Source organism: Procambarus clarkii, chromosome 41, assembly GCF_040958095.1.
Source record: "Procambarus clarkii isolate CNS0578487 chromosome 41, FALCON_Pclarkii_2.0, whole genome shotgun sequence".
In the NCBI taxonomy this organism is placed as follows: domain Eukaryota; kingdom Metazoa; phylum Arthropoda; class Malacostraca; order Decapoda; family Cambaridae; genus Procambarus; species Procambarus clarkii.
Window position 1 is genome coordinate 30,037,074 of NC_091190.1, and position 25,000 is coordinate 30,062,073.

Sequence of the window (25,000 nt, forward strand, 5' to 3'; positions counted from 1 at the left end):
GGCACTCCTGGTCCCCAACACCTACTGATGGCATTCCTGGACCCCAACACCTACTGCTGGCACTCCTGGTCCCCAACACCTACTGCTGGCACTCCTGGTCCCCAACACCTACTGCTGGCACTCCTGGTCCCCAACACCTGCTGCTGGCACTCCTGATCCCCAACACCTACTGCTGGCACTCCTGGTCCCTAACACCTACTGACGGCATTCCTGGACCCCAACACCTACTGCTGGCACTCCTGGTCCCCAACACCTACTGCTGGCACTCCTGGTCCCCAACACCTACTGATGGCATTCCTGGACCCCATCACCTGCTACTGGCACTCCTGGTCCCCAACACCTTCTGCTGGCACTCCTGGTCCCCAACACCTACTGCTGGCACTCCTGGTCCCCAACACCTACTGCTGGCACTCCTGGTCCCCAACACCTACTGCTGGCACTCCTGGTCCCCAACACCTACTGCTGGCACTCCTGGTCCCCAACACCTACTGCTGGCATTCCTGGACCCCAACACCTACTGCTGGCACTCCTGGTCCCCAACACCTACTGCTGGCATTTCTGAGCCCCAACACCTACAGCTGACACTCCTGGTCCCCAACACCTACTGCTGGCACTCCTGGTCCCCAACACCTACTGCTGGCACTCCTGGTCCCTAACACCTACTGCTGGCACTCCTGGTCCCCAACACCTACTGCTGGCACTCCTGGTCCCCAACACCTACTGCTGGCATTCCTGGACCCCAACACCTACTGCTGGCACTCCTGGTCCCCAACACCTACTGCTGGCACTCCTGGTCCCCCAACACCTACTGCTGGCACTTTTGGTCCCCAACACTTACTGCTGGCACTCCTGGTCCCCAACACCTACTGCTGGCACTCCTGGTCACCCAACACCTACTGGTGGCATTCCTGGACCCCAACACATACTGCTGGCACTCTTGGTCCCCAACACCTACTGCTGGCATTCCTGGACCCCAACACCTACTGCTGGCACTCCTGGTCCCCAACACCTACTGCTGGAACTCCTGGTCCCCAACACCTACTGCTGGCACTCTTGGTCCCCAACACCTACTGCAGGCACTCCTGGACCCCAACACCTACTGCTGGCACTCTTGGTCCCCAACACCTACTGCTGGCACTCCTGGTCCCCAACACCTACTGCTGGCACTCCTGGTCCCCAACACCTACTGCTGGCACTCCTGGTCCCAAACACCTACTGCTGGCACTCCTTGTCCCCAACACCTACTGCTGGCACTCTTGGTCCCCAACACCTACTGCAGGCACTCCTGGACCCCAACACCTACTGCTGGCACTCTTGGTCCCCAACACCTACTGCTGGCACTCATGGTCCCCAACACCTACTGCTGGCACTCTTGGTCCCCAACACCTACTGATGGCATTCCTGGACCCCAGCACCTACTGCTGGCACTCCTAGGCCCCAACACCTACTGCTGGCACTCCTGGTCCCCCAACACCTACTGCTGGCACTCCTGGTCCCCCCAACACCTACCGCTGGTACTCCTGGTCCCCAACACCTACTGATGGCACTCCAGGTCCCCAACACCTACTGCAGGCACTCCTGGTCCCCAACACCTACTGCTGACACTCTTGGTCCCCAACACCTACTGATGGCACTCCTGGTCCCCAACACCTACTGATGGCACTCTTGGTCTCCAACACCTACTGCTGGCACTCCTGGTCCCCAACACCTACTGCAGGCACTCCTGGACCCCAACACCTACTGCTGACACTCCTGGTCCCCAACACCTACTGCAGGCACTCCTGGTCCCCAACACCTACTGCTGGCACTCCTGGTCCCCCAACACCTATTGCTGGCACTCCTAGGCCCCAACACCTACTGCTGGCACTCCTGGTCCCCTAACACCTACTGCTGGCACTCCTCGTCCCCAACACCTACTGCTGGCACTCCTGGTCCCCCAACACCTACTGCTGGCACTCCTAGGCCCCAACACCTACTGGTGGCATTCCTGGACCCCAACACCTACTGATGGCATTCCTGGACCCCAACACCTACTGCTAGCACTCCTGGTCCCCAACACCTACTGCTGGCACTCCTGGACCCCAACACCTACTGCTGGCACTCCTGGTCCCCAACACCTACTGCTGGCACTCCTGGTCCCCAACACCTACTGCTGGCACTCCTGGTCCCCAACACCTACTGCTGGCACTCCTGGTCCCCCCCAACACCTACTGCTGGCACTCTTGGTCCCCAACACCTACTGCTGGCACTCTTGGTCCCCAACACCTACTGCAGGCACTCCTGGACCCCAACACCTACTGCTGATACTCTTGGTCCCCAACACCTACTGCTGGCACTCCTGGTCCCCAACACCTACTGCTGGCACTCCTGGTCCCCCCAACACCTACTGCTGGCACTCCTGGTCGCCAACACCTACTGCTGGCCCTGTTGGTCCCCAACACCTACTGCTGGCACTCCTGGTCCCCAACACCTACTGCAGGCACTCCTGGTCCCTAACACCTACTGCAGACACTCTTGGTCCCCAACACCTACTGCTGGCACTCCTGGTCCCCAACACCTACTGCAGGCACTCCTGGTCCCCAACACCTACTGCTGGCACTCCTGGTCCCCAACACCTACTGCTGGCACTCCTGGTCTCCAACACCTACTGCTGGCACTCTTGGTCCCCAGCACCTACTGCAGGCACTCATGGTCCCCAACACCTACTGCAGGCACTCCTGGTCCCCAACACCTACTGCTGGCACTCCTGGTCTCCAACACCTACTGCTGGCACTCTTGGTCCCCAACACCTACTACAGGCACTCTTGGTCCCCAACACCTACTGCTGGCACTCCTGGTCCCCAACACCTACTGCAGGCACTCCTGGTCCCCAACACCTACTGATGGCACTCCTGGTCCCCAACACCTACTGCTGGCCCTCGTGGTCCCCAACACCTACTGCTGGCACTCCTGGTCCCCAACACCTACTGCAGGCACTATTGGTCCCCAACACCTACTGCTGGCACTCCTGGTCCCCAACACCTACTGCTGGCCCTCGTGGTCCCCAACACCTACTGCTGGCCCTCCTGGTCCCCAACACCTACTGCTGGCACTCCTGGTCCCCAACACCTACTGCTGCCCTCGTGGTCCCCAACACCTACTGCTGGCTCTCCTGGTCCCCAACACCTACTGCTGGCACTCCTGGTCCCCAACACCTACTGCTGGCCCTCGTGGTCCCCAACACCTACTGCTGGCACTCCTGGTCCCCAACACCTACTGCAGGCACTCCTGGTCACCAACACCTACTGCTGGCACTCTTGGTCCCCAAACCCTACTGATGGAACTCCTGGTCCCCAACACCTACTGCTGGCACTCCTGGTCCCCAACACCTACCGACGGCATTCCTGGACCCCAACACCTGCTGCTGGCACTCCTGGTCCCCAACACCTACTGCTGGCACTCCTTGTCCCCAACACCTACTGCTGGCACTCTTGGTCCCCAACACTTACTGCTGGCACTCCTGGTCCCCAACACCTACTGCAGGCACTCTTGGTCCCCAACACCTACTGCTGGCACTCCTGGTCCCCAACACCTACTGCTGGCACTCTTGGTCCCCAACACCTACTGCTGGCACTCCTGGTCCCCAACACCTACTGCTGGCACTCCTGGTCCCCAACACCTACTGCTGGCACTCTTGGTCCCCAACACTTACTGCTGGCACTCCTGGTCCCCAACACCTACTGCTGGCACTCATGGTCCCCAACATCTACTGCTGGCACTCCTGGTCCCCAACACCTACTGCTGGCCCTCTTGGTCCCCAACACCTACTGCTGGCACTCCTGGTCCCCAACACCTACTGCTGGCACTCTTGGTCCCTAACACCTACTGCTGGCACTCCTGGTCCCCAACATCTACTGCTGGCACTCATGGTCCCCAACATCTACTGCTGGCACTCCTGGTCCCCAACACCTACTGCTGGCACTCCTGGTCCCCAACACCTACTGTTGGCACTCCTGGTCCCCAACACCTACTGCTGGCACTCTTGGTCCCTAACACCTACTGCTGGCACTCCTGGTCCCCAACACCTACTGCTGGCACTCCTGGTCCCCAACACCTACTGCAGGCACTCCTGGTTCCCAACACCTACTGCTGGCACTCCTGGTCCCCAACACTTACTGCTGGCACTCCTGATCCCCAACACCTACTGCTGGCACTCCTGGTCCCCAACACCTACTGCTGGAACTCCTTGTTCCCAACACCTACTGCTGGCACTCCTGGTTCCCAACACCTACTGCTGGCACTCCTGGTCCCCAACACCTACTGCTGGCACTCCTTGTTCCCAACACCTTCTGTTGGCACTCCTGGTCCCCAACACCTACTGCAGGCACTCCTTGTTCCCAACACCTTCTGTTGGCACTCCTGGTTCCCAACACCTGCTGGCACTCCTGGTCCCCAACACCTACTGCAGGCACTCCTGGTTCCCAACACCTTCTGTTGGCACTCCTGGTCCCCAACACTTACTGCTGGCACTCCTGATCCCCAACACCTACTGCTGGCACTCCTGGTTCCCAACACCTACTGCTGGCACTCCTGGTCCCCAACACCTACTGCTGGCACTCCTGGTCCCCAACACCTACTGCTGGCACTCCTGGTCCCCAACACCTACTGCTGGCACTCTTGGTCCCCAACACCTACTGCTGGCACTCCTGGTCCCCAACACCTACTGCTGGCACTCCTGGTCCCCAACACCTACTGCTGGCACTCTTGGTCCCCAACACCTACTGCTGGCACTCTTGGACCCCAACACCTACTGCTGGCACTCCTGGTCCCCAACACCTACTGCTGGCACTCCTGGTCCCCAACACCTACTGCTGGCACTCTTGGTCCCCAACACCTACTGCTGGCACTCCTGGTCCCCAACACCTACTGCTGGCACTCCTGGTCCCCAACACCTACTGCTGGCACTCCTGGTCCCCAACACCTACTGCTGGCACTCCTGGTCCCCAACACATACGGCTGGCACTCTTGGACCCCAACACCTACTGCTGGCACTCCTGGTCCCCAACACCTACTGCTGGCACTCTTGGATCCCAACACCTACTGCTGGCACTCCTGGTCCCCAACACCTACTGATGGCACTCCTGGTCCCCAATACCTACTGATGGCACTCTTGGTCCCCAACACCTACTGCTGGCACTCCCATCATGGTACCTGTAGGGTCATGGTTAGGACTCTCATCATGGTACCTGGAGGGCTATGGTGAGGGCTCCCATCATGGTACCTGGAGGGCCATGGTGAGGACTCCGATCATTGTACCTGGAGGGCCATGGTGAGGGCTCCCATCATGGTACCTGTAGGGTCATGGTGAGGACTCTCATCATGGTACCTGGAGGGCCATGGTGAGGGCTCCCATCATGGTACCTGGAGGGCCATGGTGAGGACTCCGATTATGGTACCTTGAGGGCCATGGTGAGGACTCCGATCATGGTACCTGTAGGGCCATGGTGAGGACTCCCATCATGGTACCTGGAGGGCCATGGTGAGGACTCCCATCGTGGTACCTGGAGGGCCATGGTGAGGACTCCCATCATGGTACCTGGAGGGCCATGGTGAGGACTCCGATCATGGTACCTGGAGGACCATGGTGAGGACTCCGATCATTGTACCTGGAGGGCCATGGTGAGGGCTCCCATCATGGTACCTGTAGGGTCATGGTGAGGACTCTCATCATGGTACCTGGAGGGCGATGGTGACGACTCCGATCATGGTACCTGGAGGGCCATGGTGAGGACTCCCATCATGGTACCTGTAGGGTCATGGTGAGGACTCCGATCATTGTACCTGGAGGGCCATGGTGAGGACTCCCATCATGGTACCTGGAGGGCCATGGTGAGGACTCCCATCGTGGTACCTGGAGGGCCATGGTGAGGACTCCCATCATGGTACCTGGAGGGCCATGGTGAGGACTCCGATCATGGTACCTGGAGGGCCATGGTGAGGACTCCGATCATGGTACCTGGAGGGCCATGGTGAGGACTCCCATCATGGTACCTGGAGGACCATGGTGAGGACACCCATCATGGTACCTGGAGGGCCATGGTGAGGACTCCCATCAAGGTACCTTGAGGGCCATGGTGAGGACTCCGATCATGGTACCTTGAGGGCCATGGTGAGGACTCCGATCATGGTACCTGGAGGGCCATGGTGACGACTCCGATCATGGTACCTGGAGGGCCATGGTGAGGACTCCCATCATGGTACCTGTAGGGTCATCGTGAGGACTCCCATCATGGTACCTTGAGGGCCATGGTGAGGACTCCGATCATGGTACCTGGAGGGCCATGGTGAGGACTCCGATCATGGTTCCTGGAGGGTCATGGTGAGGACTCCCATCATGGTACCTGTAAGGTCATGGTGAGGACTCCCATCATGGTACCTGTAGAGTCATGGTGAGGAATCCCATCATGGTACCTGTAGGGTCATGGTGAGGACTCCCATCATGGTACCTGGAGGGTCATGTCGAAGACTCCCATCATGGTACCTGTAGGTCAGGTCTACTGATACATGACTTACTTAATGTTTGAGCGTCGAGGTCGGCCCCGGCGTCAATGAGCAGCTTGGTCAGGTTGTAGTGACCCTTGATGATGGCCTCGTGAAGGGCGGTGTGACCTGTCCAACACACTCAGATTAGTTCACACACTGTACTGGTATTGGTAGTGGTGGTCATGGTTCATGTGTACTGCTGATGGTGGTAGTGGTGGTCATGGTTCATGTGTACTGCTGATGGTGGTAGTGGTGGTCATGGTTCATGTGTACTGCTGATGGTGGTAGTGGTGGTCAAGGGCCATGTGTACTGCTGATGGTGGTAGTGGTGGTCAAGGGTCATGTGTACTGCTGATGGTGGTAGTGGTGGTCATGGTTCATGTGTACTGCTGATGGTGGTAGTGGTGGTCAAGGGCCATGTGTACTGCTGATGGTGGTAGTGGTGGTCATGGTTCATGTGTACTGCTGATGGTGGTAGTGGTGGTCATGGTTCATGTGTACTTCTGATGGTGGTAGTGGTGGTCAAGGGTCGTGTGTACTGCTGATGGTGGTAGTGGTGGTCAAGGGCCATGTGTACTGCTGATGGTGGTAGTGGTGGTCAAGGGTCATGTGTACTGCTGATGGTGGTAGTGGTGGTCATGGTTCATGTGTACTGCTGATGGTGGTAGTGGTGGTCAAGGGCCATGTGTACTGCTGATGTTGGTAGTGGTGGTCAAGGATCATGTGTACTGCTGATGGTGGTAGTGGTGGTCAAGGGCCCTGTGTACTGCTGATGGTGGTAGTGGTGGTCATGGTTCATGTGTACTGCTGATGGTGGTAGTGGTGGTCATGGTTCATGTGTACTGCTGATGGTGGTAGTGGTGGTCAAGGGCCATGTGTACTGCTGATGGTGGTAGTGGTGGTCAAGGGTCGTGTGTACTGCTGATGGTGGTAGTGGTGGTCAAGGGCCATGTGTACTGCTGATGGTGGTAGTGGTGGTCATGGTTCATGTGTACTGCTGATGGTGGTAGTGGTGGTCAAGGGTCATGTGTACTGCTGATGGTGGTAGTGGTGGTCAAGGGCCATGTGTACTGCTGATGGTGGTAGTGGTGGTCATGGTTCATGTGTACTGCTGATGGTGGTAGTGGTGGTCATGGTTCATGTGTACTGCTGATGGTGGTAGTGGTGGTCAAGGGCCATGTGTACTGCTGATGGTGGTAGTGGTGGTCAAGGGTCATGTGTACTGCTGATGGTGGTAGTGGTGGTCATGGTTCATGTGTACTGCTGATGGTGGTAGTGGTGGTCAAGGGCCATGTGTACTGCTGATGGTGGTAGTGGTGGTCATGGTTCATGTGTACTGCTGATGGTGGTAGTGGTGGTCATGGTTCATGTGTACTGCTGATGGTGGTAGTGGTGGTCAAAGGTCATGTGTACTGCTGATGGTGGTAGTGGTGGTCAAGGGCCATGTGTACTGCTGATGGTGGTAGTGGCGGTCAAGGGCCATGTGTACTGCTGATGGTGGTAGTGGTGGTCAAGGGCCATGTGTACTGCTGATGGTGGTAGTGGTGGTCATGGTTCATGTGTACTGCTGATGGTGGTAGTGGTGGTCAAGGGCCATGTGTACTGCTGATGGTGGTAGTGGCGGTCAAGGGCCATGTGTACTGCTGATGGTGGTAGTGGTGGTCAAGGGCCATGTGTACTGCTGATGGTGGTAGTGGTGGTCATGGTTCATGTGTACTGCTGATGGTGGTAGTGGTGGTCATGGTTCATGTGTACTGCTGATGGTGGTAGTGGTGGTCAAGGGCCATGTGTACTGCTGATGGTGGTAGTGGTGGTCAAGGGTCATGTGTACTGCTGATGGTGGTAGTGGTGGTCATGGTTCATGTGTACTGCTGATGGTGGTAGTGGTGGTCAAGGGCCATGTGTACTGCTGATGGTGGTAGTGGTGGTCATGGTTCATGTGTACTGCTGATGGTGGTAGTGGTGGTCATGGTTCATGTGTACTGCTGATGGTGGTAGTGGTGGTCAAAGGTCATGTGTACTGCTGATGGTGGTAGTGGTGGTCAAGGGCCATGTGTACTGCTGATGGTGGTAGTGGCGGTCAAGGGCCATGTGTACTGCTGATGGTGGTAGTGGTGGTCAAGGGCCATGTGTACTGCTGATGGTGGTAGTGGTGGTCATGGTTCATGTGTACTGCTGATGGTGGTAGTGGTGGTCAAGGGCCATGTGTACTGCTGATGGTGGTAGTGGCGGTCAAGGGCCATGTGTACTGCTGATGGTGGTAGTGGTGGTCAAGGGCCATGTGTACTGCTGATGGTGGTAGTGGTGGTCATGGTTCATGTGTACTGCTGATGGTGGTAGTGGTGGTCATGGTTCATGTGTACTGCTGATGGTGGTAGTGGTGGTCAAGGGTCATGTGTACTGCTGATGGTGGTAGTGGTGGTCAAGGGCCATGTGTACTGCTGATGGTAGTAGTGGCGGTCAAGGGCCATGTGTACTGCTGATGGTGGTAGTGGTGGTCAAGGGCCATGTGTACTGCTGATGGTGGTAGTGGTGGTCAAGGGTCGTGTGTACTGCTGATGGTGGTAGTGGTGGTCAAGGGCCATGTGTACTGCTGATGGTGGTAGTGGTGGTCAAGGGTCGTGTGTACTGCTGATGGTGGTAGTGGTGGGACACAGAACAAAGACATAGAACATAGGAACATAGATGGATGCTGAGTTCCTAAATGAGCCACAGAGACATTAGAAATAACATTTTCAGTGTCAAGAGTAGTTAGTACATAGAATGCACTAGGAAGTGGTATGGTGTTTGATATATATATATTATAGAGTTCACTGAGCTCAGGAACCTGTACACCGGTTGCTTGACAGCTGAGAGGCGGGACCAAAGAGCCGGAGCTGAACACCTGCAAAATATTATGATAGATATCGTGAGGAGACATTCACAAATGGGACTAATAGAACAAGAACCCGGTAATGTGATGTTATAGTGGCCAGAATACGCCTGGGATATAGACGTATCTGGCAGCTTTCTCAAAACCCAAATGTCGAGTACACAATGTGTCAACTTTGTGAAAGAGAAAACATGCACTTTCTTGAACATTATATTGTAGAATGTCCCATACTGACTGACTTTCGCCCTCCTGGGCCAAGGTATGCTGAACTCTGTAATTACTATATGAGTACTGGAACAATTGATGATATATTGGACTTGTATCCAAGATTGACCATGTAATATATCATTTATACAATGTATATATATATATGATGTAACTATATAACCTGAGCTTGTAAAAGCACCTTCATCACCTTCAGTGATTAAGTGCTTAATTGCACACTAGTTTCTTTATCAGCTATCTCACCCTGTCAGAGTAAATGAGACAAATGTATGTGAATGCATGTGTTTGTATATATGTATGTATATTTGTGTGTGTATATATGTATGTATATGTGTGTGTGTATATATGTATATATATGTGTGTGTGTATATATGTATGTATATGTGTGTGTGTATATATGTATGTATATGTGTGTGTGCATGTATATGTATGGGTATAAAGTATATATGGAAGCTGATCAGAATTACATTTCACCTTTGTGAATGTACATTAATGACACTATGTAAAAGACACATCAAACACTTTATGTAGGGCATACGTAAATCTGTGTATCTATGTATTTACGTATGTAGGTTAGCTTAGCATTTTAAAAGCACCGAATCACCTTCTGTGATTGAGTGTTCAATAAACCCTTGAACTATATGTTTAACACTTCTCTAACCCGGTCCATGGAGGACAGAAGGAAATGTATATATGCTGGTTAGCATTGTAAATGTGTGGCCACATCTGTGGTAGAAAAATAATAAAAAAAAATAAAAATAATAAAAAAAATAAAAAAAATGCAAGCACAACTATGTGAGTACAAATAGATGAGTAAATAAAATGTGGTTACTCATGACTGAACACATTTTGTATAGGACCACTGTGCATTTAAGAATGTATGGCGAGAAAAATTTATGTTCGTGCAGTCTCTCTAGAGCATATGGAATGCCAATCATATAAACAAAAAAAGTAAACAAAAAAGAATTAGATTGCTGTTTAACTTCACTGTGTGACAACTGTAGGATAAACCACAAAAGAGAAAAAACATTTAAAAATACTTTACTTATTAATAATGACTTTAAACTAATTACAAAACAACAAAGTAATATCCAAGCTTGGCTTGATACAAAGAGTGCAAAGCAAACAAGACAAACAATTAAATTTATGTTACATTAATATGCAATTAACAAATATGGTGCTAGAATACTATGAGCTAGACTGCATAAACCTGTTACCACACCGAGATATGTCAACAGGTCTACTCAGTAGAGCACTCAGGAGTAATCGGAATCGTTGTGGTGGCCAGCTTCTATTTATATGGAATGACGGCCATCCAGGTGGCGCTGGTATCGTCGATAACTAGGAACCGGCTCACTTTAATTGCTTGTTTCAGAGGTAGCATGATCCTGACGTGTCACCAGGTGCAAGGAGGGTGATGGGCCGTGGGGGAGGTAGACTGGTGGTACTGTCTAGACGTTTTGAGAGGTGTTGTTGTTGTTGCTCTTGTGGCTGCAGTTTTTGAATATATAGACGTGGTATGAAAGAATAGGTGATGTTGGAGAAGGCCGAATCTCTTCTTAGAGAGATTACCATGACAGCTCTCCCCAGAAGCCTGCTTCTATTGCCTATTCGATTGCAGCTAGTGTAGAATAGTAGGAGTGGAATATTCCACTTCGTGGACTGTGGAAAGTGTGTCGGCGATGACGTTATCCCAGCCTTTGATGAAATAGATGGTAATGTTGAAGTTCTGCAGATACAGTGCCTAGCGTAGCACACGTTGGTTGGAGAACTAGGCCTGCTGCAGAAACCTGAGAGGATTGTAGTCCGAATAGATGGTGAGGGACCGGTAACCTTGTAGATAAGGTTCATAGTGTTGTATGCTCAGGATAATTGCCAGCAACTTCTTTTTGATGATGCTATAATTCCTTTGGTTAGGTTTTAGCCTGTAGCTGACAGGAAGAACCTCTTCGCCACGCTGTTGCATAAGGACACATCCGATGCCAGTACTACTGCGGCCGGCATTGAGAACAAAGGGTTTCATAACATCTGGCGAGGCGATAATGGAATTAGTGCACAATAAAGACTTTAGTTGTTCAAAGGCAACCGCCTGTGAAGTTGTCAAATGATATCGTTGTTTAGGGCTGGTCAAGTTAATGAGTGGTGTTGCTACTGTATAGAAGTTTTTCACGAATCTATGATAATACGACGCTAGACCTAGGAAGCGCATGAACTGCTTCCAGATGGTAGGTCGTGGGTGATGCTGAATGGCTTGTTGATGAACTGTTAAGGGAGCTAGGCTTCCACTGCCTATCGCATGACCAAGGTTGCGTACTTTACCTTTGGAGAAGTTAGACTTGCCCAAGTTAATGGTGAGGCCGACTTTCAGGAGCTTGGTGAACAACTGCTGTAGCTGGAGCATATGTTCGTCCCAGCTAGTGGTTGCCACAACGATGTCATCCAAGTAAGGTTTTGGACAAAGGTTTTGACATCTCTTACCATACCTGGCCAGTAGTAGTCCTGTCTAAGGGCGTGGTAGGTCTTGTTAAAGCCGTAGTGTGAGAGTGCTCCATGAGCCAGACGCAAGATGTCGGGCCGTAGGTTGGTGGGAACTACCAGTTGGTTAACGGTGGCCCAATCGTCGTTTTCCTTCAATTTGCTGGGTCTATATTTATGGTAGAGTATTTGGTTCTCTACAAAGAACCCAGGGATACTATCTGATTGTGTTTCAGCCTGAAAGAATAAGGAGGGATCCTCTCTCTGCAACTTACGGAACTCCAATACGGTGAGATTCGGTGGGAGGTTCTCAGAATCTTGAGAGACAGCTGAAGTAGATGGAGCAGCTGGTTGCGGGAGTGCGGCTTGAACACGCGTCGTCACCAAGACAGGAGGGAAGACTTCATCAGGATCATCTGTTGATGGGACCTCTTCCTTAACAAACTGCAAAACAGGATTTTCCAATGCAGAGTCACATACCTGGAGTTTGTCGATGATAATTAGATTCGTAGATTGTTGACCTTCGGCCAAGTCGTTGCCCAGGAGAAGTTGAACTCCTGACATGGGAAAAGGCTTTTCCCAGATGGCGACTTGGACTTCGCTTGTATAAAGGGACAATCCAGGCGGACTCGGGCAAGTGGATATGGAGTAGTAGCAGTTAGGTCCGTGATGAGAACAGTTTCACCGGTGTAGGTGACGTTGGGTACAGCTTACTTCAGAAGAATAGATTGTAGAGCAGCCGTGTCTCTCAAGATCTTCACTTTGAACCTTTCCTCCGAATCTCCACAGCTGGCAGAGACAGTTCTTAGGTACATGTGTCTATTAAAGAGAGAAAGATCATTGCAGAAAACATGAATATTCATAACAGGCTTACTGGGTTTAGGAGGAGTAGATTTGGGTTTAGGAGTCTCACTGATGACCTTGTTCTTAGAACACTTTTCTATGGCATGTCCATAGGTTCTGCAATATTTGCAATACAACAAGTTCACATTCCTGGTACTCACTTTTGCAGGACTAGACCAGGTTGACTTACTAGAAGGTGCTTCAGATGGTATTCTGTGAGTAAGACTGTAGGAGTCATCCAATTGAGCACATCTAGTAAGGTCGGTTTCTTCCTTGTCGGCTAGGTAGAGACGTATATAATTAGGTACACGCCTAAGGAATTCTTCCACCAGGATGAGGTTGACGAGATCTGTAAAGGTGGAGACTTGTGCAGCTTCCAGTCACTTCATAAAATATGGCTTTTTGTTATTTGCAAACTCTAGGTAAGTGGTAGCACTTGTTTTAAGGTAATCCCTGAGTCTGTAGGTGTCAATGGAGAGGAAGTAGGCATCGAGCACTGTCTGTTTCAATACCTTGTAGTCGGTTTCGGACGCCATAGTACTGAGAGTCACTGCAGCTCTTCCTGTTAAATGAGACCTGAGAAGCACAGACCACTGATCCTGAGGCCAGCTAAGTTGGGTAGCCAGAGCCTCAAATGAAGTAAAAAACACATCTACTTCTGCCTCAACAAAAGAAGGCATCAACTTAATTGCATGAAAAAGGTTAAAACGTACCGGAATGGTAGCTTCTGCTTGCTGGCGCCGAGTGTGGTGTACAGTTTCTAAGTCAAGCTCTCTTTTACGGTGGTCTAGAACCATGGCGGCTTGTTTCTTATCGTGTTCACGCTGTATCCCCAGTTCACGTTATTTTAACTCTAGCATTTCCTGATCACGCTCTCGTTGGAATTCAACCTGCTCACGTTGAAGAGCAGCTTGTTCTTTCTCACGCTCACATTGTAGGGCAGCTTGTTTTTCAGCGAGCTTAAGTTGAAGTTCAGCTTCCCGTTCCTTCTTTTGGAGGGTTTCCTTCTCAAGGGCAGCTTGTTCCTTCAGACGTTCGTGTTCAGCATTAGCGAGTTCTAGCTTCAATTTCATGGCTGCCAAGGCATTCTTGTCTACAATTAAGTAATGTTCATGAGATTCACATGTAGTAACATTATTATCTACTAGATGATCCAATATTAAGTTGTGTGAATCAGTTTTAATGGCTCCATGTGGGGCCGTAAGGTTGTACTCATTTACTAGAGTCAGCATCTCCACCTTGGTGGCACGAACTAGTGTGCACACTTCATCGTTTGGATTCTGTCTGAATGTGGAAAGACGAAACATGGTGAATTATAGCAAATATATGTCAGAGAATACCCTAGTGGATGTACAGAGTGACAGGATGACGTGGCAACGGTAAACTATCCTGTTTAAACTTTATAGTCAAGGTTACAACAATTAACTTTGTTAAATGATTAAGATAAAAAATGAAACTAAGTGTTTCAAGGATGTAGGGAATCTTGTACCCGGTACTCTATATGACGAGGATAAGGTCAAGAGGGATCCAACTTTAATTGTGAGACAATTGTCTCGAAGGTAGTCCAAAAAATGTAGAGATTTCTAACCTTGTCTCTAAATGATGAGAACAAAGGCAAGAGATTTCCTACTAAACTAGATAGTACTCCCAGCAAACACAAATCATCTACACAACGTTCGCCTATCTCTTGCCATAGGTGTGGGAATGATTTGCATTGAGAATGGTGCAGGAGAGCCTTTGAGAAACTTTTACTCAAAAAATCCAAACACAAAGGTTTAATTATAAATTGTTTTTCTACAATTATTTTCTTCCAAATGTAAAACAAATAGTTTTTACATGTTTAAATATAAAATTTATGGTGTTTTTTTGTAAAATTCATTAATAAATTGTGAATGATATATATTGGCTGAGTGAAACCTTTAAAATCCATTTAGTTATAATTTGAACAGAAAAAAGTATTTTTCCAAATTTTCTAAAAATTGCTCTTTTTAACACAATTTGACTCCTTATACATTCCACTAAACACTATATCATGTTTAAATATATAATTTATGTATTATTCTCTAAAATAATTTATATAAATTATATAAGTTGCTGGAAAGTGGTGTTAAGGATTTTGAAAACATTTTGTTGTGTTAATATGTTCTTATTAACTATGTCTCAAGTTCACAGTTTATCAAACAAGAATATTAACATTCGTCAACTCTTAAAATCTTATATGTTATCTTGCTGGTGCAAAAAAGGGTGAATCTTTAGGAACAGCTATAGTATCTATATATCACAAATGGTGTTTTCCCTAACTCAAACAATGTAGGGTTTATTATTCTACACATATTTCTAATGACTCTTAGATGTTTACATTCTCTGAAGTATAATTGTGAAGGCTGTGTCCATCACTCTCAACACAGATTCTTAAACTCGTCTCTGCAGGTTCAACTATATAATTAGTTTCCATTTTGAATTTCCATGGACATTTGTATCCAAAATGAAACCAATGTGGTTTCCTTCAGCGCCTTCAGCCAGCACATTTGCTCATTCATTTCCACAGATTCCAACAAGGTAGGGGATTTACAGAAATTTGTATATTCATATTGTTATATATTAAAAATATGAATGCAGTTCAATATGATAAGACAAATACATGAGTTTATGATAAATTCGTTTTCTGTGATATACCATTGATATGCTCTTTTTTTCTTTAAACGGCAGACTAAACTAAAGTGCTCACATCAACAGATTTGATGTATAAATGGTCAACGCTCAACAGAGTTAGTATAAATGTATTAGTATAAATCTTACTTGTCTCATTGTTAATTCACATTCAATGTCAACTTGTGGTTTTGATGTGGCACGTTTGGCCAAGACACCCCACCCCATTATGCACCCCATACCCATCTTGTGGGCGGTTGTGGAAAGGGTTACAGAGGCACATAATGGGCTCAGGGACTGAACCCCACAATTCATTTAGCTAAGCAAGTTACAATCTTGATGAGCTAGTTACAAAATTCAATATAAGTCATCACATCAACAATGGGTTCGAGATCGACCTCAAGTACAGGTTCTAAATTAAGCAACTGACATATGTGGAGAGCTAGTATCAAAATTTATATGTTTGTCCTGCACACCGTCCCCCATCCAGTGGGCAGCGGTGGATAGGTTACAATCACTTAGTTGTTATCTACAGTTAGCAAACTGGGGATATTTGGCTAAAATTTCTGGTAGCAGATCATTTTGAATGAAATATTGACACATCGCTGGAACATTGGTTATAGAATTGTCTCTAAATTCATGTATCTTTTCGCACTCCATCACATAGTGACGGAGGGTGTGCGAATAATTTTGTTGACACAGTTTACATTTGGTCAGGTCTACATCAGCAGATAATGAGAATTCCCAGAGATACTTGTAACCGAGTCTAAGCCGAGCAGTAGTAACATCTAGAAGTCTGCTGATTTTATTGGATGATCCATAGATGTGTGGCTCCTCTTGTATGATATGTATGATAGATGGAATTACTAGTTCCAGTTTCTAGGCAGGCGATGAGTACTCACAATAACCTTAATTAAGCGTCAAAACAAAAATGTGTATACTCTTTTTACTCTCCTGACCTTAGTTCTCGAGCTATGTATTTCATTTTGGTACCAACGTGTTCGCAATAACATTCTCTAGAAGAAAATCAGCAAAAACGGTCACCAAAAGTTATATGAATACCAGCACCCAATAAATACCTACGTAGATGACTCGCCGTGAGTGCCCAAGAGCAACAAAATGTTTTTACTCTTGGGATTGTTATCACTTCCACACTTGTCCTACAGCGTTAATTTTGGTATCAATGTACTCGCAATGAAATTCCCAACACGGTGATATGAATATAAACGTAGAATAATGGTCGCTGCCCACCCGCAAGAGTGTGGGAAGTGGCGGAACTGTTACCCAGTATTGGTGACAAGACGACACATGGGCGATACAGTGCTTTGAAAGTTTATAATTATATCACTGTCCTGACATTATTATTGTATGTACGTCATTCATTTTTGTGCCAATGTTTTCGCAATAGAATGTTCTATGAGCCCGTAGGTAAAAAAGAGCAACAAAGCGTAAGATAGAATAGCACCATATATAAAACAACGCTGGTACATATCAGTGAGCGTCAAACACACGAAATGTGTGTGTTTGATGGTGGTCAAACGATGTTTGATGTGTTTGATCAGGTGATGTCCTGATCCGCATAATTAAAGTATGAATTATGTTGAGAAAAAATAAGAAAAAAGGGAAAAAACAGGGGTGGGAGAAACATGACAGAAAAAGAGTAAAAATACAATTTGGTCAACAAAACAGCATTGTTTAAAATAAAAGATATGGATTGACATTTTGGGGGTTAGGTTGGTAGGTTACATTGAGTTAATTAGGTAGTACTTAGTGTTTATCTGTTATAGATAGGAGCTGCCTGGTATGGGCCAATAGGCCTTCTGCAGTTACCTTTGTTTTTATGTTTTTGCCCTGTAACCTAAATGGTTAGAGAGGCACATATATGGGCTTAGGGACTGAACCCCACACTACATTTAGCTAAGCTGGTTACAATCTTGATGATATAGTTACAAAATTCTGTATAAGTCGTCACATTATCAATGGGTTCGAGATCAACCACAATTTCCTGAATAGATATAACAAAGGGGATATTAATAGGGTATTAAAATTGTCAACACAAGATAGAACACGAAACAATGGGTATAAATTGGATAAGTTTAGATTTAGGAAAGACTTGGGTAAATACAGGGTCAGTAACAGGGTTGTTGATTTGTGGAATTTTTCTTAACTTATAAATTTATCTTTATTTATCTTAAACTGGTTGGGAGAGGTACAGTTTTTAACATAATTGGGAAGGTCATTCCACATTCGAGGTCTCTTGATTTGTAAAGCATTTCTAGTTTGACTAAGTCGTACTCTTGGAATATCAAATAGGTATTTGTTTCTGGTGTGGTGCTCATGGGATCTGTTACAACCTTCTAGGAAGCTTTTAAGGTCAGGATTGACATTACAGTGCAGCGTTTTATATATATAAAATACACATGAGAGTATGTGCAGGGACTTAATATCTAACATATTCAGAGATTTGAGTAAGGGGTCCATATATACTGCCCGGTTGCCTGAAATGCTATATAGGCCTACTATAGTGGCTTTAGGTATTGTATGCACTAGCTCTATCTATAAATCCAACATTATGTTTGTAAATCAACTATGTATGTATGAAAAAAAATGACTAATACGTTCGGCGAATGACTTTGACTTCAACTTCACTTTGACTTCGTTCATGTCATCGTATTTTCCGTAATATATAAAGGTTATGACAATGCAATTATATTATTGTGTGCAAATAAGTTTGAAATTTCATGTACCCTAAAAATATTAAAATAAAGAATAAGAATAATTAAATAATTGTTGTAGTAAATTGTCACACGTTCATCATACGCAAACGAACACACAGTTTGGAGCGTCAGTACAAGACCGCCGCCATTTTAAAACACGGCTTCGAATGTAAGTAATGTTTTTCTCGTACTAACACTGTGTTATACAATAGATTTGGTCTTGAATTCACAAATTTAGTTGTTACATCTGACAGAGTATGTTAGACGGTGTAATGCTGGTCCATGTTAACGTATTTGTGGGCTTGGTTGGTTTAAATGTGGAGGCGAGGCCTGGCAGTGCTGGTGTATGTGGAGGCGAGGCGAGGCCTGGCAGTGCTGGTGTATGTGGAGGCGAGGCCTGGCTGTGCTGGTGTGTATGTGGAGGCGAGGCCTGGCTGTGCTAGTGTGTATGTGGAGGCGAGGCATGTACAACACTCCCCAATAGGAAGAAAACCCACTGGGTTCTAGGCTAGGTTAGGCTTATCTGTAATAATTGAATTAAGCCTAGCAAAGCCTAGAACCTAGTTCAGTAATTTAAAAAATGTTGTAACTTGAAAAATGCCATTCAATACATTACACAATTTAAATATTTTCAGGCAATCAACACAACCCTCATGTTGGCTAACCCCCTCTCATGTTGGTCAATAATTTAATTATTTTTTTATGGAGTAATCTTTGCTGTTGAAATGTAGTCTTTTTGAGACTACATTTCAAATGTAGTGTGTGTGGAGGCGTGTATGTTAGGTATTACCTAATATACACGGTGTAATATATCTATCTGTGTGAAATAGATTAAATCCATTTATTTGATATTCAGCTAATAGTTCTGTATTTTCTACATTCATCCATGTTTTGGTAAGTGCAATAATATGTATTGTTTCATTGCAGATTAGAGATTCAAGATAGTTCTAGATTTCCGAAGTACTGAAACGCGCGCCATACAGGCTTGGTGGATCTAGGTGCAAGGTAAAATTATTTACATTTACTTTTGTATTTATGTTTTGTATTTATATGCATATATGCATTTATATGCATTATTCTATAGAATAATAGATCTCGTAATAATTTTGCAAAAATAGTGGCATTTACTATTTTTAAAAGATTATTAAAAAATTTACTGATATGGTGCATTCGGAAGGGCGAAGAGGGAGAACGGCCTGTTGACATAGCTCGGGTGCAGGGGGGGGGGGGTTGTGTAAAAGCCTGGTTTGTGCCTCGGAGAGGCTATGGGATCCAGTAAGTTCAGTAGAACTTCGGTTTCAACCCTTTTACCCTGTTGTAGCTCAGTCGATTAAGGCAGTGTCTGGGATGCTCCCGGACGCAGGTTCGAATCCTCGTCACGGCCCTTGTGGATTTGTTCATTTGATGCATCACGTTATTGTGATCTGTGTGTGTAATTCTTCACTTGCTACAGCAACAGGAATGTGTGTGTATGTATTTGTGTTGTTGAATATGACCGAAAGTGTAAGATTAATGATTCTAACACAAATCGTCTGAATATTTGTTTTTCTTCACTGTCGAGAGTAGTTAAAAAAATTTACTCGAGTTTATTTTCACACTTTATTTATGGTCCTTAAGTCCCTCTCCTTAATGCTGCTGCTGTTTCTCGCATCTTTGCATCGCTTGTATGTTTGGGGGTTTGGCCTCTTGCTATATATTGATTCCATTTGTGTGTGTTTGGGTCTCAGGCCCTCTCGCAATTTCTGTTGAACAAACCCCTTTTCCTAGTTCTGCATCTCTCCTTTGGTACAAATTTTGTTGTGCTTTTATCATATATTTCACAAAACTTGACATACATTTCATTTACTTCATGTCCTATCAGCAAGTGTTTGTCAAATTCTTTAAGGAAAGTTTATCATCCTGATTGCAGATCTCTAGCGATATTATGTCAACTTCTTGTGGATTCGCAATCATTATTTAATTTACCTTTAGGTGTTCTTTCACCAGCACAGCAACACTGTACCTCTCCCAACCAGTTTAAGATAAAAACTAAGTACTAACTAATTAACTCAATGTAACCTACCTTACCCCCAAAATGACAACCCATGTCTTCTATTTTAAACAATGCTGTTTTGTTGACCAAATTGTATTTTTGTTTTTTTCTGCAATGTTTCCCCCCCCCCCACCACTCTACCACCACATTGAGTTTAGTAGCTCTGTGCACGTCAGGTGCTGTTTAATATACAGACCTACTCCTCCATTTGACCTAGTTTCTCTATCACATCTATATCACTTTGTGCTTTAGCCCTGGTGGAGCTTGGTCCACCAGGCTGTTGTTTGGAGTGGCCCGCAGATCCACATACAGTCTGCATATGATATACAGTCTGTTGATCAATTAAACTACAGTAGTTAGTTTTTATCATCCGAATGCACCAATATGTGTTCATTCTTCCCAGATGAAGGAACTAGGTAATATTCATCATCTGAATGCACCATCTGATGCTTTAACACACTCATGATACACGAGAGGTTTAAAAAACTTTTAAAACTTTTTGACCTATGTATTTAAAAGCAATTCTAAAGTTAAAAAGTGTAGCATAGGCCCCTCGCAGAATGTTCTTAATATGATCCTCAGGTTATAGTTTTCTATCTAAAACCACCCCTAGATCTCTTTCTTGATCAGAATTCTTTATAGATCTCAGTGGCTCGATCATAGAAACTGCTCTAAATCCTTGTTGGCCTGGATTGTGGAGGTCATTGGTCTCTATAAAACTAGTAATCTGACTCCTGATCACTCTCAAATAATTTTATTATGTGGGATGTTAGTGCAACTGGTCTATAATTCTTTGCCAATGCTTGTGTTGTGTTGTGTTGTTTTGGTAGTGATGTGCAATGTGTTGTTTTGGTAGTGATTCGTCCAGTTCTGGTAGTAGTGCGGTTGTTGTGTAGTGTAGTACTTGTGTGCTTGTTAATGACTTGTATTCCAGTCTTGTGGGTATCTCCTTTCCCCTACGGGCCAACTGCTTTGTTCTTACCTAGCATTTTGCTTTGTTTGGGTATGAATGTTTGTGTGCCGTATATTTTGCAAAATTTGCCATATATCTCATTATTTACTCCTCTGCCTAGCAACAAGTCTGTCTAATTATACTCATTAACTGTTTTTCAAAGTTCCCCATAGTGTCCTTTATTGAAATCGAGTTCATGAACCATTTCAATGTTCTTATTTTCTTCTAGATTATATCTTAAAGTATATTTAAATGTTATTGTTATTATTGTTATTAAATGTTATTGTGACATTGCATTGCAATTGAGCTATGTTGTTTACCATACCGTTCATTTCGTGAGTATAAGTATAGATGCCACACTTGTGACAGGTAAAACCATGCCTTTTTTGAAAAACAGCACCGTCTGTTGCACGTAAGAGCAACCCACACTATATTATGTTGCGATATTATTTCAATATTTCCGATTGTATTGATAATTTGAATTTTCATAGATTTCAATTTATTTTCATTTCGATTTAATAATTTTGTGTGACATTGCATTGAAATTGAGCTGTGTTGTTTACCATACTGTTCATTTCATGAGTATAGTTTATTTTTTAATTTTTTTCATTTCATTTTTTTAGCTGTTCTTATTTTTCAGTGATGGGAATATCAGATCATTTGATGTTCCCAATTTTCTGATGGAAGCATCAGACCATTATAGAATGCATCGGATGAGGTAGTTTGGAATGGTGGGGAGGACGAGAGGGGGGTATGGTGGGGAAGACGAGGGGACAGAGGAGAGGGTAATGGTGGGGAGGACGAGGGGACTGGGGAGTTGGGGATGGTGGGGACAGGGGAATGCTGGGGAGGACAAAGGGACAGGTGAATGGGAGATGGTGGGGGAGGAAGAAGGACAGGGGAGGGGAAAATGGTAAGGAGGACGATGGGACAGGGAAGTGGGAATAGTGGGGATGATGTGGGGACAGGGAAGTGGGAAGGACGAGAGGACTGTGGAATGGGGAATAGCAAAGTGAATTATAATTATATATATTAATTAATTCTTATAAATTTCCAGAAGCCTGTATCAACACCCACACTAATGCAACTGAAAGAGATGTTGAGACAAGTATTGCTGATATGTTGAAGAACGCCCCAAACAAACTCGGTGGAAACAGATACAAGGTAAAGTTTGCCAATTTGCTGTAGTCTAATTCAATTTCTTTTTAGTAATCTTCGAGAACATTTATGCTATGAATAAGATAAAATAATGTAACTGATTTTGATTTATTTACTATTTATTATTTATTTACCGTTATTAGTATAATAGATCTCGTAATAATTTTGCAAAAATAATGGCATTTACTATTTTAAAAAGCTCGGGTGCAGGGGGGGGGTTATGTAAAAGCCTGGTTTGTGCCTCGGAGAGGCTATGGGATCCAGTAAGATCGTCCTTCCTTTCCTCCCTAGAATCTGGATGTAGCAGGTGCTCAATTGTCAAAAGTGAAAAATTGGTTTTGTCTTCCGAATGCACCATTTGTGTAAATTTGCTAATAATCTTTTAAAAATAGTAAATGCCATTATTTTTGCAAAATTATTACGAGATCTATTATACTAATAACGGTTTGATAAAATACAGTAGACTGCCTACTGGATAATAGTTCCAGTCCACCTGTAGACAGGGATCTCACATCAGCTTGTATATTATACAAGGATAAGATTTGATAAATTCAGTTATTTGACTGAACACTGGCTCTGTTTAAATCAGAGATTTAAACATACATAGTCTAACCTAGCTCCATAACTAACAGCCATTAGCCATTAGCCATTCATGCACAGCCATCAGCTGGGCCATAGACCGGCAATTTTGCTTTTTTCCCAAGCCGGTCTGTTTTTTTTCGATGCCTCAGTGGCCCATGCACAGGTCCGTTCAAGGGGATTAAATAGCCGTTCTATGGCCCCAGGGTTTGTATTTTATCAAACTCTTATTAGAATAATAGATCTCGTAATAATTTTGCAAAAATAGTAGCATTTACTATTTTAAAAAGCTCGGGTGCAGGGGGGGGGGGTTATGTAAAAGCCTGGTTTGTGCCTCGGAGAGGCTATGGGATCCAGTAAGATCGTCCTTCCTTTCCTCCCTAGAATCTGGATGTAGCAGGTGCTCAATTGTCAAAAGTGAAAAATTGGTTTTGTCTTCCGAATGCACCATTTCTGTAAATTTGCTAATAATCTTTTAAAAATAGTAAATGCCATTATTTTTGCAAAATTATTACGAGATCTATTATACTAATAACGGTTTGATAAAATACAGTAGACTGCCTACTGGATAATAGTTCCAGTCCACCTGTAGACAGGGATCTCACATCAGCTTGTATATTATTCAAGGATAAGATTTGATTTACTTTTGTATTTATATGCATATATGCATTTATATGCATTATTCTCTAGAATAATAGATCTCGTAATAATTTTGCAAAAATAGTGGCATTTACTATTTTAAAAAGCTCGGGTGCAGGGGGGGGGGGGTTTGTGTAAAAGCCTGGTTTGTGCCTCGGAGAGGCTATGGGATCCAGTAAGATCGTCCTTCCTTTCCTCCCTAGAATCTGGATGTAGCAGGTGCTCAATTGTCAAAAGTGAAAAATTGGTTTTGTCTTCCGAATGCACCATTTCTGTAAATTTGCTAATAATCTTTTAAAAATAGTAAATGCCATTATTTTTGCAAAATTATTACGAGATCTATTATACTAATAACGGTTTGATAAAATACAGTAGACTGCCTACTGGTTTTACCTGTAATAAGGTTTGATACAGATGATTATGATTATGGTTTTGGCATAATGGAATACATGATGAAGGAATTATCAAAATTGACATTTTTATCAGGGGATATCCTGAATATTGTCAAAATGACGGAAACCCATATGTCAAAAACACATGGAGATATACCAATCCTGGAAGACATTCTTCCATCCCCACTTGAAACTGTTGAGCAGGTGGAAAGTCTGTCACATGAGCTAAAAGTTAACAGTGAATATAAAAAGAGTATGGTAAGTGTTGCTTAATTCTTTTAGCCTGAGTATGGTAAGTGTTGCTGAATTTTTTTAGCCTTGTACATATGTCTTTTGATTAGTTTTTTTGCAGATGAAGGAAGGTGGGGTGGCACATAATTGATTGTTCAGTGTTATGTTTAAGGTACAAATAAAACAAAAGCAAAAGTTACTCAAATTCGTTGATTTTTGTAATAGTTAAGAAGGAAAATATTTTAATGCTATTTTTTTAATACAGTTGGAAATTAGAAAATCTAATGTTGAGATTGAAAGATATATATTATTCTCTATTACCTTACAGCTTATGCATTATTTTAACAGGTCCAGACGCTGTCTCAAATGGGCGGTGCAAGCTGTGGAGACACAGTGAGACGAATGATGAGGAGGATAGGGACCTATGGGGTCTGGTCTCAGTATTCACTCGTTGGGCGCAAGAGGAAACGTGTCTTCAAAACCTTGGATATTTGTAATGTAATAATAAGTACGTAAATTTGACATTTTTTTGGATTATATATATGTCTGCATGTATTATGTATTATACTTGCATGCTTGTTAATGACTTGTATTCTAGTCTTGTGGGTATCTCCTTTCTCCTACGGGCCAAATGCTTTGTTCTTACCTAGCATTTTGCTTTGTTTGGGTATGAATGTTTGTGTACCTTCATTGTATATTTTGCAAAATTTGCCA